Raw genomic sequence first — 13,701 nt, 5'->3', positions numbered from 1 at the left:
TTTCTCTCTATGAGTGGTGGGAATAGGCCTTATGGAGAGGAGAGATGTGAGAGAGGAAATGCTGATGTAATCCACAATTGGTGTTGCCAGCACAACATTTAGCTTCATTGTGCAATTATGATACAACTACTACTAGGTTGTAGTGGTAATGGAAAAACGAGACAATCGACACGAAGTGTTCTGGATCGAGCCAATATGTGACAAAGGGGCCCTGCTACCACCTTTGCTTGTGCCACTTACAACTCAGTCTCATGTTTTTGCATGTATTTCCAATATACTGTATTCAGCAACAGTATCAATCATCAACCTTTTAAATTCAAACACTAAAGTCCCGAAGAATATACTCAGTCATAATCAATGAAACATTACCCATTTCCAGCTATTTAATTATTATTGGCTGGCGATTTATTACGTCACCCAATAGCCAGGGCACACGACATTAACATACATAAAATGAGCTCACTTACTGGATGTTTGGAGAGGGGTAGGGGCCCTTCAGTCACTGGAGTGCAGGTAAGGGTGAAAGCGTATTGTGAAGTGCTGAAAATATACTTTTCGTGAAGATGATGTGCTATGACAGAGATGTCACACGGAAATAGAACATGGGTTTTGTGGCAGCACATTTTAAAGAGTTTCGTGTTCAAATCTCACATGATGCATTTGCAACAACTGCATACTCTACTCGTGTATGTACATGTAGATAAACACTGTTTGGCCTTCTACATCGACGTAAGTACCACCAAATTATCAATTGAGATGAATGGGCATAGGCAGAGGGTGTATGCTGGCATCATGCAATATCCTGTTGCAGAGGATGCTCTACAACATGACAGTTGTGATCTTGGTGCTTGTTTCACCTCATGCACCATCTGGAATATTCCCCCAGACATCAGTTCCTCAGAACTCTGCAAACTAGCATTACAATGTGTCCTTGTTTCTCGCCACCCACCTGGCCTTAATTTATGTTAATTTCTTCCGTCTCAGCATTTCTTCACAGTAACTACTCTTTGCTTCACTCCGTTTTAGTTTTCTACGTCTTTCATTGTCGGACCCGTCCATTTTTCACTGCCCCCCCCCCCCCCCCCACCTGTGTTACATACAATGCCCTTCGCTTTTCACTTTTGTAAACTCATGCATGGTGTTTAAGCAGTAATCTCTGCCTGCATATTACCCTTTAAGCTCTCAAGCTTTCAAATCTTGCCCAATGCAGTCCCCAACAATCAGATTTTCCTTCTCATCCCATGTGGTAAGTCTCTCCTGACCCTCAGTTTTGGGCGACTTTCACAAAATCCACCCCTTTTCCTAGACCTCTCAAGTCCTTTTCATTCAGTCCTCTTCCTTCTCCTTCAACCCTTCTGCCCGAAGAAGGAGCCACTGGCTCCGAAAGCTTGTCAATTACAACTGTCTTTAATGTGTGTGCTCTGCCGCCCCTTAGTGAGTAGATTTTTTTATCTATCCCAATTAAACTATTGTTTCAAAAATTTATTGTTTTCTTTATTACATGTATATACTTTGCATCACACACTGTAGATCATAAAGATTGGCAACAGTGATAGAGGGTGTGAAGCGAAACTGTAGCACCTGAGCTTCCTTTCAGATTTAAGTTTTACACAGTGTACAGAAATTCACTGAGCCGACTTCTAATAAGCTTGTAATGTCATTTGGGGAAGTAAACTAATTTTGTCACATCTGTTTCTGCTGTCAAGCCTAAAATAACACTTTAACAGTGGTGATTGTATGAAAGCTCATAAGAAAGCATTAAACAGTAACAGCAATGTTGACAAAGTATGCCATTAAGCAGATGTGTGCATTTATGCTTATGGGTTAACCACTTAGCTGTTGTGATATTTTTTATTTAATTCAACATGCTCATCAATTTTTGCTTTTTCTTACTGAGCACAAAGGATGATCTCTCAAAAATGCATGTTTTTAACACACAATTTGTAGTCATAACATGTCAGAAAACGTCTCGAGTATCTTCTATCCAGGTACCAATTCCAATTTTTTTTATGAGTTCTTACTTGCTGTTACGCATCTGTTACTTTTTTAGATCTGATGAAATTCATTGCCACAAATTATTGTATAAACATTGTATTGTACATTTAATTTCCTTCACTTAGACAGATTTTATACAAAGTATTGGAGAGGATTGTGATTTTTAATCATATATGCCAATTACATGTGTTTTTGCTCATATTTTGGGGAGAGGGGGGGGGTTAACATTTTCCTCATTTCTGCACTATCCTCCATTTTGCGTTTTTTATGTCTGGATCACGCAAAACCATACAATAGGGGTTTCACTGTATTTAAATTCTGAGTAAATAGCAGTACCATATTGAATAAAACTTTTTAAAAAATTGCTTATCACAGCATAGCTAGCTTCACAATAATAGTTGTACAGTAATTATATATCAGATGCAGAAGATTCAACTATATGTTTTATTGATAGTCTGCTAACTGATGCAATCCTTGATTTGACTTTATGTAATCATAGGTAATTACATTCCACATAACTCCCCCCCCCCCCCCCCCCCCCCCCACACACACACACCCTCTGCCCGTCCTTTTCCCTTGCATTTGTATCCTATGCTGACTTGCATTTAGCTTTTGTGAATAGAGTTTCGTTATTTGTAATTGTTGCCACAAGGAAAGTAGGACTTCTTTCATATTTGTATTCATTATTTTAGTAGTAGGGTGTTTAGGGAGTATGTTATGCATGTGCAAATTCAGGATCAGTTCGCCTTTGTCCGTGAATAGCTATAGATGCATTTGGTCACGGTTCCAGATAACTGCCTTGGGATGCAGAGACAGTGAAGAACCAACGTGCCATATGATGTACATAGTGTGTTCCATGTCCTGCCCAAGGCAGAACATGGCACATTCGAGTGTGCACAATGAAGTTGCACCACACTGACCTCAAAGTGTGTGACCCATTGTGTGGCCAGTTCAACTAGTTCAACAATCTGTTTGCAGCAGAAGTATTTTAAACATAGTGGGTACAAATATGCCTGGCCTAATGAACAGCGTCATCCAAGATGTATGGTTTAGAGAGAACTACACCATTATAGCCAAGACGTTTTCTAAAGCCAGTGAATCTATCAAGAACGAGACTTTTTATTCTTGATGGAGCAAAAAAGCAATCATTAACACCCTGTTTACAAAATTGATGAGCATACATTACTTAGAAATTGTTGTCAAAGTTTTTAACTTATCATGCATCCCACGCTGGGTAAGGAACTGTTGACTAAGTCAGTTAAGGATGAATGTATCAAAGGAAAAGTACTAAAAACAGTGAGACAGAATTTCTGGTAAGGACTTACTGTCTGGAGGTGAAATATTTAGTACTACATTAGATACACACAAAAATACATACATTCTTAGCTCTGGAATTATTACTTCCTTCCTTTCGCCTCCTCTTCCATACGGAGGCATACAGGCAATCATTTTTCCTTCACTCCATTCGTGTCTGGAACACTAAAGGGAATGACTGGTAGTGGTGCATAGTATACTACTCTGTGTGCTTTAATGTAACTTTGGTGAGTGATAATATTAGCATTGTCACAATAGATAATACTTTACAAAATTGAGCTAAGCTTCTCCGCACAGTTTCCAAGAGTGGATTGGTCAATCAAACTGTACTGATTTTTTAGAACCAGAAAAAAAAAAAAAACAGTACAGATGACGGGCTAATGTCAATTTCAAGATGTCAGTATAGAAAAAAATTGCTCTTCACTCTGTCAAACAGTAAAGTTATAATTATAGATCATACCTCTCAGCTTAGCTCTCAGGAAAACGCAACATCTGCACATTACTCTTAAGAAGAATATGATTCACTGATTTGAAAATAATGTATTATACAGCAAAAATATGAAGTTTGACCTTCAAAGAGACTGAAAAGGAGTACCACATCGTTATGCATTGACGAAAAGTCATGGGTTCACAGTAGGTCACCGTATCTCCATGATTGTTACAGATTTATTTTCAGCCATAATGGCTATATTTGTGAACCGTGCATGTGTGGAATAATTATTTATTTCTAGTTTCTGCTACCACTCACTCACTTATTTTATCTTCAGTCTAACATAATACAACGCATTTCGAACATGTTCTGCTAATCTTCAGGCATTTATGCATACACTACTGGCCATTAAAATTGCTACACCAAGAAGAAATGCAGATGATAAACGGGTATTCACTGGACAAATATATTGTACTAGAACTGACATGTGATTACATTTTCATGCAGTTTGGGTGCATAGATCCTGAGGAGAAATCAGTACCCAGAACAACCACTCTGGCCGTAATAGCTGCCTTGATACTCCTGGGCACTGAGTCAAACAGAGCTTGGATGGTGTGTACAGATACAGCTGCAGCTTCAACACGATACCACAGTTCATCAAGAGTAGTGACTGGCATATTGTGATGAGCCAGTTGCTCAGCCACCATTGACCAGATGTTTTCAGTTGGTGAGAGAGCTGGAGAATGTGCTGGCCAGGGCAGCAGTCGAACATTTTCTGTATCCAGAAAGGCCCGTACAGGACCTGCAACAGGCGGCCGTGCATTATCCTGCTACAATGTAGGGTTTCGCAGGGATCGAATGAAGGGTAGAGCAACGGGTCATAACACATCTGAAATGTAACGTTCACTGTTCAAAGTGCTGTCAATGCGAACAAGAGGTGACAGAGACGTGTAACCAATGGCACCCCATACCATCACGCCTGGCAATACGCCAGTATGGCGATGATGAATATGTGGTTCCAATGTGCGCTCACCACGATCTTGCCAAACATGGATGGGACCATCATGATGCTGTAAACAGAACCAGTATTCATCCGAAAAAATGACGTTTTGCCATAGGCGCTCCTGTCTGTGATGCAGCCTCAAGGGTAACCGCAAACATGGTCTCCGAGCTGATGGTCCATGCTGCTGCAAACATTAAACTGTTCGTGCAGAGGGTTGTTGTCTTGCAAACGTCCCCTTCTGTTGACTCAGGGATCGAGACCTGGCTGCACAATCCGTTACAGCCATGCGAATAATATGCCTGTCGTCTCGACTGCTAGTGATACGAGGCTGTTGGGATCCACGTTCCATATTACCCTCCTGAACCCACCGATTCCATATTCTGCTAACAGTCATTGGATGTCGACCAACGCGAGCGGCAATGTCACGATACAATAAACCGCAATCGCGATAGGCTACGATCCGACATTTATCAAAGTTGGAAACATGATGGTACGCATTTCTCCTCCTTACACGAGGCATCACAACAATGTTTCACCAGGCAACGCCAGTCAGCTGCTGTTTGTGTATGAGAAATCGGTTGGAAACTTTCCTCATGTCAGCACGCTGTAGGTGTCGCCACCAGTGCCAACCTTGTGTGAATGCTCTGAAAAGCTAATCATTTGCATATCACAGAATCTTCTTCCTGTCGGTTAAATTTCACGTCTGTAGCATGTCATCTTCGTGGTGTAGCAATTTTAATGGCCAGTAGTGTACATACATAAGAGAAATGTTACTTAAAAATAAACAGTCTTAAACTAGATTAATCTAGAACTCTTTGCCTATTGTTTGTTACTGTAGCTGCTGAAGCTGGTGTGGCATTTGAGGGGGGGGGGGGGGGGGGTTATTTCTAGCCATACACTGCTCCCCTTGGGCAGGACCTGCTAGAAATCGCCCCCCTCCTCCTCCCCCCCAAATGCCACACCAGCTTCAGTACCTACAGTAACAAATGATGGACAAAGAGTTCTAGATTAATCTAGTTTAAGACAGTTTATTTTTAAGTGACATTTCTCTTATGTATGTATGAATAAATGCCTGAAGATCAACAGAACATGTTCAAAACATGTTGTATTATGTTAGAGTAAACATAAAATAAGTAAGCGAGTGGTGCAGAAACTAGAAATAAATAATGTTACAGATGATGGCCTGCAAAGAAAATTTAAGAAATGTGCTGACACACATTATGTTTTTTTTATTTTTTTGGGGGGGGGGGGGAGATTGATGGGACAGACAATGCAGATAAAATTGCAATCAGCTTAAGCAGAATGAACTCTGACAATGATGATGGCAGCAATATAATGGTTCATATTTAGATCTATCTCAGTGATTGGGTGACAAGAACAAATATCTAGTAATTATAACTAAGGCAAATAACAGGACGAAGTTCTAAAAGTAAATTAGTCATAGTGTATATAAACATGTTTTGGCCATTAAATGAGTGTGTTAATAAACAGGGCAGTATGCAACATACACTGATTGATAATATGTAGAATGTATCAATACATTGGAAAGCTGGGTTGGTATGACGCGATTACATCACTTTAATCTCACAAAGTCAATTACACTTATAATGTAGTCTAAACATATTCTTTAAAATGTTTAAAATAAAACATATATCATTATGTGTGATACTTGAACCCAAATCACTGCTGCATTCGTGCTGCACACATTTCATTCACTAATGAACAGTAAGAATTTCAACAAAATAGACAAAAGTCCCTTTTGCAGCAAATGGCGCTTTCAGTAGAGGATAGAATGACTTCCTTAAATTACACTGTGCTTTGTGAATTGAGAGGTCATTGATTTAGACATGTAAAACATTAGCAAGCACTGTTAATGTAAATTCCTATAATTGTTTTTCTACTTGCAGTACAATGCATAATACTAACTGTCTGTATAATCAGGTTGCCTCCGGTGCTTTCATCTTGGCCTTTGAGGTTGATACATTACCCGAGAAGGTCAAGGTGATGGTCTACCGCTGTTATGTAAAACCCTATGACCCTCCCCCAGTGCAGTGCTTTAAATGTTGGAAGTTCAGTCAAATGTCTTCCCACTCTACTTCCAGCGTCACACGTCGAGATTGTGGATGCCCATCACATCCCAATACTCCATGTTCCCTGCTTCCCATCTGTGTCAACTGTGGAGAGCACCATTCACCCTGTTCACCAGACTGCAGGATTATCCAGAAAGAAAGGAACATCCGGAGTACAAGACCCTGGATCGACTGACGCTAAGAGGGAATTTGAACGCCTAGGCTACATTCTGTATGCATGACATCATCTTACGCCGCTGCTACAAGTTCTAGCCCGATCAGCTCTGCCAACTCCAGTCACCTCTCAGAGCCAGAAGACAACACCTAACCCCTTGATGGTGGGGGGCACTTCCCTCCCTATTGCTCTTGCACCGCCTACTTCAAGAGCAACACCCCACCAACCATCGCGGACATCTGTCCCCAATTCTAAGCCAGAGAAGCATACAACTCCTTCGACCGCTCTCACTAGGAAAGGGTCCCTTGGATCACTCCCTTCCCAGGTTTCTGCTAGTGGGGAAAATGACACCCACCAGTGGCTGAACAGCTCAAAAGCAGCTGATCACAGGGCTTCACGCTTATCCTCAGTCCCGGAGACTGAATCAGTGAAGTCCTACCAGCCAGGGAAACCCAAGGAACAGTAAGATAAATCCAAAAAGAAGGTCCCCCAAGACCAAGAGAATTGCAGTGGCACCCACACCACCGCTACCACCAAGCTCTGCATCTGTGGATGAGGTGGAGATTCTGGCGTCCGCTGAGGACCTAGATCTCGCCAGACCCTCAGACAAAATGGATATAAACCACTCAGGCAAAAAGTCGGTGGGAGCAGGTGGCCCTGAGGTGTAAACTGCCTCATTGAATGTTCCGTGCCTTCCCAGTGTCATGATGACGTCATCCTCCAGTGTAATTGTGGCAGTTTTTTCCACCGCCTGGCTGAGCTACAGCAACTGTTAATCTCTACACCTTCTTCCTGGATTGCCCTCCAGGAAACCTGGTTCCCAGCCGTGCGGACCCCTGTCCTTCGCAGCTATAAGGGATACTACAGGAACTGTAGCGACTGTAATCGAGTGTCAGGTGGAGTTTGTGTTTATGTCCTAAACTCAGTCTGTAGTGAACCTGTGCCCCTTGAAACCCCTCTTGAAGCTGTGGCTGTCAGAATAAGGACGACACAGGAAATAACTGTCTGCAGTGTGTATCTTCCTCTAGATGGTGTGGTATTCCTGAATGTATTAACTGCACTGATTGATCAATTCCCTAAATCTTTCCTACTTTTGGGAGATTTTAATGCCCATAACCCCCTTGTGGGGAGGCACCGTGCTTACTGGCTGAGGCAGAGATGTCAAAACTTCACTGTCTCAGTTCAACCTCTGCCTCTTAAACACTGGGGCCGCCACACATTTCAGTGTGGCTCATGGTAGTTACTCGACCATTGATTTATCAATTTGCAGCCCAGGACTTCTCCCATCTATCCACTGGAGAGCACATGACGACCTGTGTGGCAGTGACCAGTGCCACATCTTCCTGTCACTGCCCCAGTGTCAGGCCCATGGACGCCTGCCCAGGTGGGCTTTAAACAAGGCGGGCTGGGAAATTTTCACCTCTGGTGTCACAACTGAATCTCCCCCACACAGGAACATCGATGTGATGGTTGAGAAGGTGACTACAACAATCAGTTCTGTGGCAGAAAGCATGATTCCTCACTCTTTAGGGTGCCCCCGGCGAAAGACAGTCCCTTGGTGGTCATTGGAAGTCGCTGAAGCAATTAAGAAGTGTCGGCGAGCTCTACAGTGGCATAAGTGGCACCCTTCCCTGGAGCACCTCATAGCCTTTAAACGGCTCCGTGCTCGCGTTGGCCAATTTATCAAATGATGGAAGCAGGAGTGTTGGTAGAGATATGTCTCAGCCATTGGGTGCCATACGTCACCTTCCCAAGTCTGGGCGAAGATCAAATGTGTTTTCGGGTACCAGACCCCAACACGTGTTCACAGTGTTAACATAAATGGCGTGCTACCTACCGATGCAAATGTGACTGCCGAGCATGTTGCTGAGCAATATGCTCAAGCCTCGGAATTACCCCCCAGCCTTTTGTACTCTCAAACGGCAGCTGGAAGGGAAAGTCCTCTCATTTACTACACACCACTGTGAATCCTATAATGCCCCATTTACAGAGTGGGAGCCCCTCAGTGCCCTTGCACATTGCCCCGACACAGCTCCTGGACCAGATTGGATCCACAGTCAGATGATTAAACATCTCTCATCTGACTACAAGCAACATCTCCTCGTCATCTTCAACCGGATCTGGTGCGATGGCGTCTTCCTATCACAACAGCAGGAGAGCACCGTCATTCTGGTGCTCAAACCCAGTGAAAACCCACTTACAAAATTGTTAAGGCTTTCGTGGCCACTTGTTGACAAACTGCCTATTGGCTTCTGTCTCGGGTTCTTCGGCCGACGTTCATCTAATGATTTTCCTGACGTTTCGCCAGCACGAGTGGCTGGCATTGTCAAAGCTTCACCCTCCATTGCCGGTGGTGAACTGGAGGCGAGCTCGCGGCCGCAGACTATATGTACCTGGCGCGCCAACGTCCGAGGGCTTCTCCGCGGTCATTTCCGGTGCGGTTCTCCTCTTGCTACCTGCGACGGTCGTTCGCTGCAGTACAGGAAGCCAGGATCCGTTTACCTTAAAGCTTTCCTCTTTCTTGTTGAAACTGTTCGCGTGTTTTTGGATTTCTACAGCTTCTCTGAACAAGCGCGTGTGATAGTGCTTCTCTACAGCCAGAACTTCCGTGTCGGCGAATTTTATTACGTGGTCGGTCTCATTCAGTGCGTGCTCTGCCACGGCCGATTTCTCCACCTGCCCCAACCTGCAATGTCGCTTATGCTCTTTGATCCTGGTGTTAATGGATCGTCCAGTCATTCCGACATAAACTTTTCCGCATGTGCAAGGTATACGGTATATCCCCGACATTGCAAGTGGGTCTCTTTTCTCCTTCGCCGATCTAAGACACTCTTTGATCTTCCTTGTCGGTTTGAAAATCGTCTTTACGCCATGTTTGCGCAATATACGGCCGATTCTGTCCGTCACTCTGGGAATGTATGGCAGAAAGGCCGTACCCGACATTTCTTTTTCTGGTTCCTTACTTCGCCGAGTGTTTAGCTCTGTTACACTTCTAATGTAATTTGTGGAGTACCCATTGCTCCTCAGAACAGTTTCCAGGTGTTGCATTTCTCGTTTGAGGTGTTGAGGCTCACATATTCGTCCTGCTCTCGTTACGAGCGTACTAATCATGCCTCTTTTCTGGCTCGGGTGGTGGTTTGACAGTTTGTGCAGGTATCGGTCCGTGTGTGTCGGTTTTCGATACACGCTGTGTCCCAGGTTTTCGCCGTCCCTTTGTGACCAGCACATCTAGAAATGGCAGTTTCCTGTCCTTTTCTACCTCCATGGTAAATGTTATGTTGGCATGGAGGCTGTTCAAGTGTCTCAGGAATTCACCGAGCTGTTCTTCACCATGGCTCCACACCACGAAAGTATCATCGACGTACCTGTACCACACCTTAGGTTTGCAAGTCGCCGAGTCCAGTGCCTGTGCTTCGAATTGTTCCATGAAGAAGTTGGCCACCACTGGACTGAGAGGACTACCCATGGCGACGCCTTCCAGCTGTTCGTAGAAATCGCCATTCCACGTGAAATAGCTCGTGGTGAGACATGCATGGAAGAGCTTTTTGATGTCTTGCGGGAACATGGAACCGATGTGCTCCAGAGCGTCGCTGAGTGGCACTTTCGTAAATAACGAAACAACATCAAAACTGACCAGGATGTCGTTTGGCGCAAGTTTCAGTTTCTTCAGCTTCTCAATGAAATGTCCTGAGTCCTTAATGCATGTGTCGGTCTTTCCCACGTGTGGCTGGAGCAGAGAGGCCAAGTGTTTCGCCAGTTTATACGTTGGTGAGCCAGGAGCGCTAACGATCGGTCTCAGTGGAACGTTGTTGTTATGGATCTTGGGTAATCCATACAGCCGAGGTGGTAGGGCTTCTGTGTTGCGCAGGTTTCTCTGTATGTCCGCCGGCAGAGAAGACGCCTTGATTAATCGATTCGTATTCCGAGTGATACGCTGCGTCGGATCTGCGCTTAGTTTTCGGTACGTCGTCGGATCTAATAGGTCTCGGATCTTTTGCTCATAATCTTCGGTCTTCATTACGACGGTCGCATTCCCCTTATCGGCAGGCAGTACCAATATACTCTTGTCGGCGTTGAGATTCTTAATGGCTTGTACCTCTTCTTTCTTCAGGTTGCAAGCTGGTGGTTTTGCTCGGCGCAGTATCCTGGCTGTTTCAGTGCGTATTTCCTCTGCCCTTTCACAAGGAAGGGTCCGAATGGCTGCTTCGGTGTTGGCAATGATGTCCTCCATAGGTATAGTTCTCGGGATGATAGCGAAATTCCCTCCTTTTTGAAGGACTGACACTTCCTCTTCGGTCAATTGTCGTTCAGTGAGGTTGACCACTGTGTGTGACATGTCGGGAATCGCCTTGTCGGTCTGCTTCCGGCATCTTTCAAACTTTTTCTTTTGCCGCTCGGTGCAGCGCTCGAGTTCGTTCTGCATGCTCCTGTGAGTGATGCTGTCGATCTTGTCCCAGTCGTCTCGATGCATTCTGCTACTTAGTTGATAGAAAATGTCCAGAAGTTCCTGATCCGTGTTGTATGATCAGGAACTTCTGGACATTTTCTATCAACTAAGTAGCAGAATGCATCGAGACGACTGGGACAAGATCGACAGCATCACTCACAGGAGCATGCAGAACGAACTCGAGCGCTGCACCGAGCGGCAAAAGAAAAAGTTTGAAAGATGCCGGAAGCAGACCGACAAGGCGATTCCCGACATGTCACACACAGTGGTCAACCTCACTGAACGACAATTGACCGAAGAGGAAGTGTCAGTCCTTCAAAAAGGAGGGAATTTCGCTATCATCCCGAGAACTATACCTATGGAGGACATCATTGCCAACACCGAAGCAGCCATTCGGACCCTTCCTTGTGAAAGGGCAGAGGAAATACGCACTGAAACAGCCAGGATACTGCGCCGAGCAAAACCACCAGCTTGCAACCTGAAGAAAGAAGAGGTACAAGCCATTAAGAATCTCAACGCCGACAAGAGTATATTGGTACTGCCTGCCGATAAGGGGAATGCGACCGTCGTAATGAAGACCGAAGATTATGAGCAAAAGATCCGAGACCTATTAGATCCGACGACGTACCGAAAACTAAGCGCAGATCCGACGCAGCGTATCACTCGGAATACGAATCGATTAATCAAGGCGTCTTCTCTGCCGGCGGACATACAGAGAAACCTGCGCAACACAGAAGCCCTACCACCTCGGCTGTATGGATTACCCAAGATCCATAACAACAACGTTCCACTGAGACCGATCGTTAGCGCTCCTGGCTCACCAACGTATAAACTGGCGAAACACTTGGCCTCTCTGCTCCAGCCACACGTGGGAAAGACCGACACATGCATTAAGGACTCAGGACATTTCATTGAGAAGCTGAAGAAACTGAAACTTGCGCCAAACGACATCCTGGTCAGTTTTGATGTTGTTTCGTTATTTACGAAAGTGCCACTCAGCGACGCTCTGGAGCACATCGGTTCCATGTTCCCGCAAGACATCAAAAAGCTCTTCCATGCATGTCTCACCACGAGCTATTTCACGTGGAATGGCGATTTCTACGAACAGCTGGAAGGCGTCGCCATGGGTAGTCCTCTCAGTCCAGTGGTGGCCAACTTCTTCATGGAACAATTCGAAGCACAGGCACTGGACTCGGCGACTTGCAAACCTAAGGTGTGGTACAGGTACGTCGATGATACTTTCGTGGTGTGGAGCCATGGTGAAGAACAGCTCGGTGAATTCCTGAGACACTTGAACAGCCTCCATGCCAACATAACATTTACCATGGAGGTAGAAAAGGACAGGAAACTGCCATTTCTAGATGTGCTGGTCACAAGGGACGGCGAAAACCTGGGACACAGCGTGTATCGAAAACCGACACACACGGACCGATACCTGCACAAACTGTCAAACCACCACCCGAGCCAGAAAAGAGGCATGATTAGTACGCTCGTAACGAGAGCAGGACGAATATGTGAGCCTCAACACCTCAAACGAGAAATGCAACACCTGGAAACTGTTCTGAGGAGCAATGGGTACTCCACAAATTACATTAGAAGTGTAACAGAGCTAAACACTCGGCGAAGTAAGGAACCAGAAAAAGAAATGTCGGGTACGGCCTTTCTGCCATACATTCCCAGAGTGACGGACAGAATCGGCCGTATATTGCGCAAACACGGCGTAAAGACGATTTTCAAACCGACAAGGAAGATCAAAGAGTGTCTTAGATCGGCGAAGGAGAAAAGAGACCCACTTGCAATGTCGGAGATATACCGTATACCTTGCACATGCGGAAAAGTTTATGTCGGAATGACTGGACGATCCATTAACACCAGGATCAAAGAGCATAAGCGACATTGCAGGTTGGGGCAGGTGGAGAAATCGGCCGTGGCAGAGCACGCACTGAATGAGACCGACCACGTAATAAAATTCGCCGACACGGAAGTTCTGGCTGTAGAGAAGCACTATCACACGCGCTTGTTCAGAGAAGCTGTAGAAATCCAAAAACACGCGAACAGTTTCAACAAGAAAGAGGAAAGCCTTAAGGTAAACGGATCCTGGCTTCCCGTACTGCAGCGAACGACCGTCGCAGGTAGCAAGAGGAGAACCGCACCGGAAATGACCGCGGAGAAGCCCTCGGACGTTGGCGCGCCAGGTACATATAGTCTGCGGCCGCGAGCTCGCCTCCAGTTCACCACCGGCAATGGAGGGTGAAGCTTTGACAATGC

The 13,701-nt window shown here is 45.1% G+C and overlaps 1 protein-coding gene across 3 annotated transcripts in view; it reads left to right on the top strand.

Annotated features, from left to right (window-relative positions):
* The window catches only part of LOC126194952 (host cell factor 1-like), a 115,926-nt gene that overhangs the window by 61,376 nt on the left and 40,849 nt on the right, over nt 1-13,701 (top strand). The window lies entirely within an intron of this gene.

Source organism: Schistocerca nitens, chromosome 7, assembly GCF_023898315.1.
Source record: "Schistocerca nitens isolate TAMUIC-IGC-003100 chromosome 7, iqSchNite1.1, whole genome shotgun sequence".
Classification (NCBI taxonomy): domain Eukaryota; kingdom Metazoa; phylum Arthropoda; class Insecta; order Orthoptera; family Acrididae; genus Schistocerca; species Schistocerca nitens.
The sequence above is the reverse complement of the archived record's forward strand: the minus strand, read 5'-3'. Positions and strand labels throughout refer to the sequence as shown.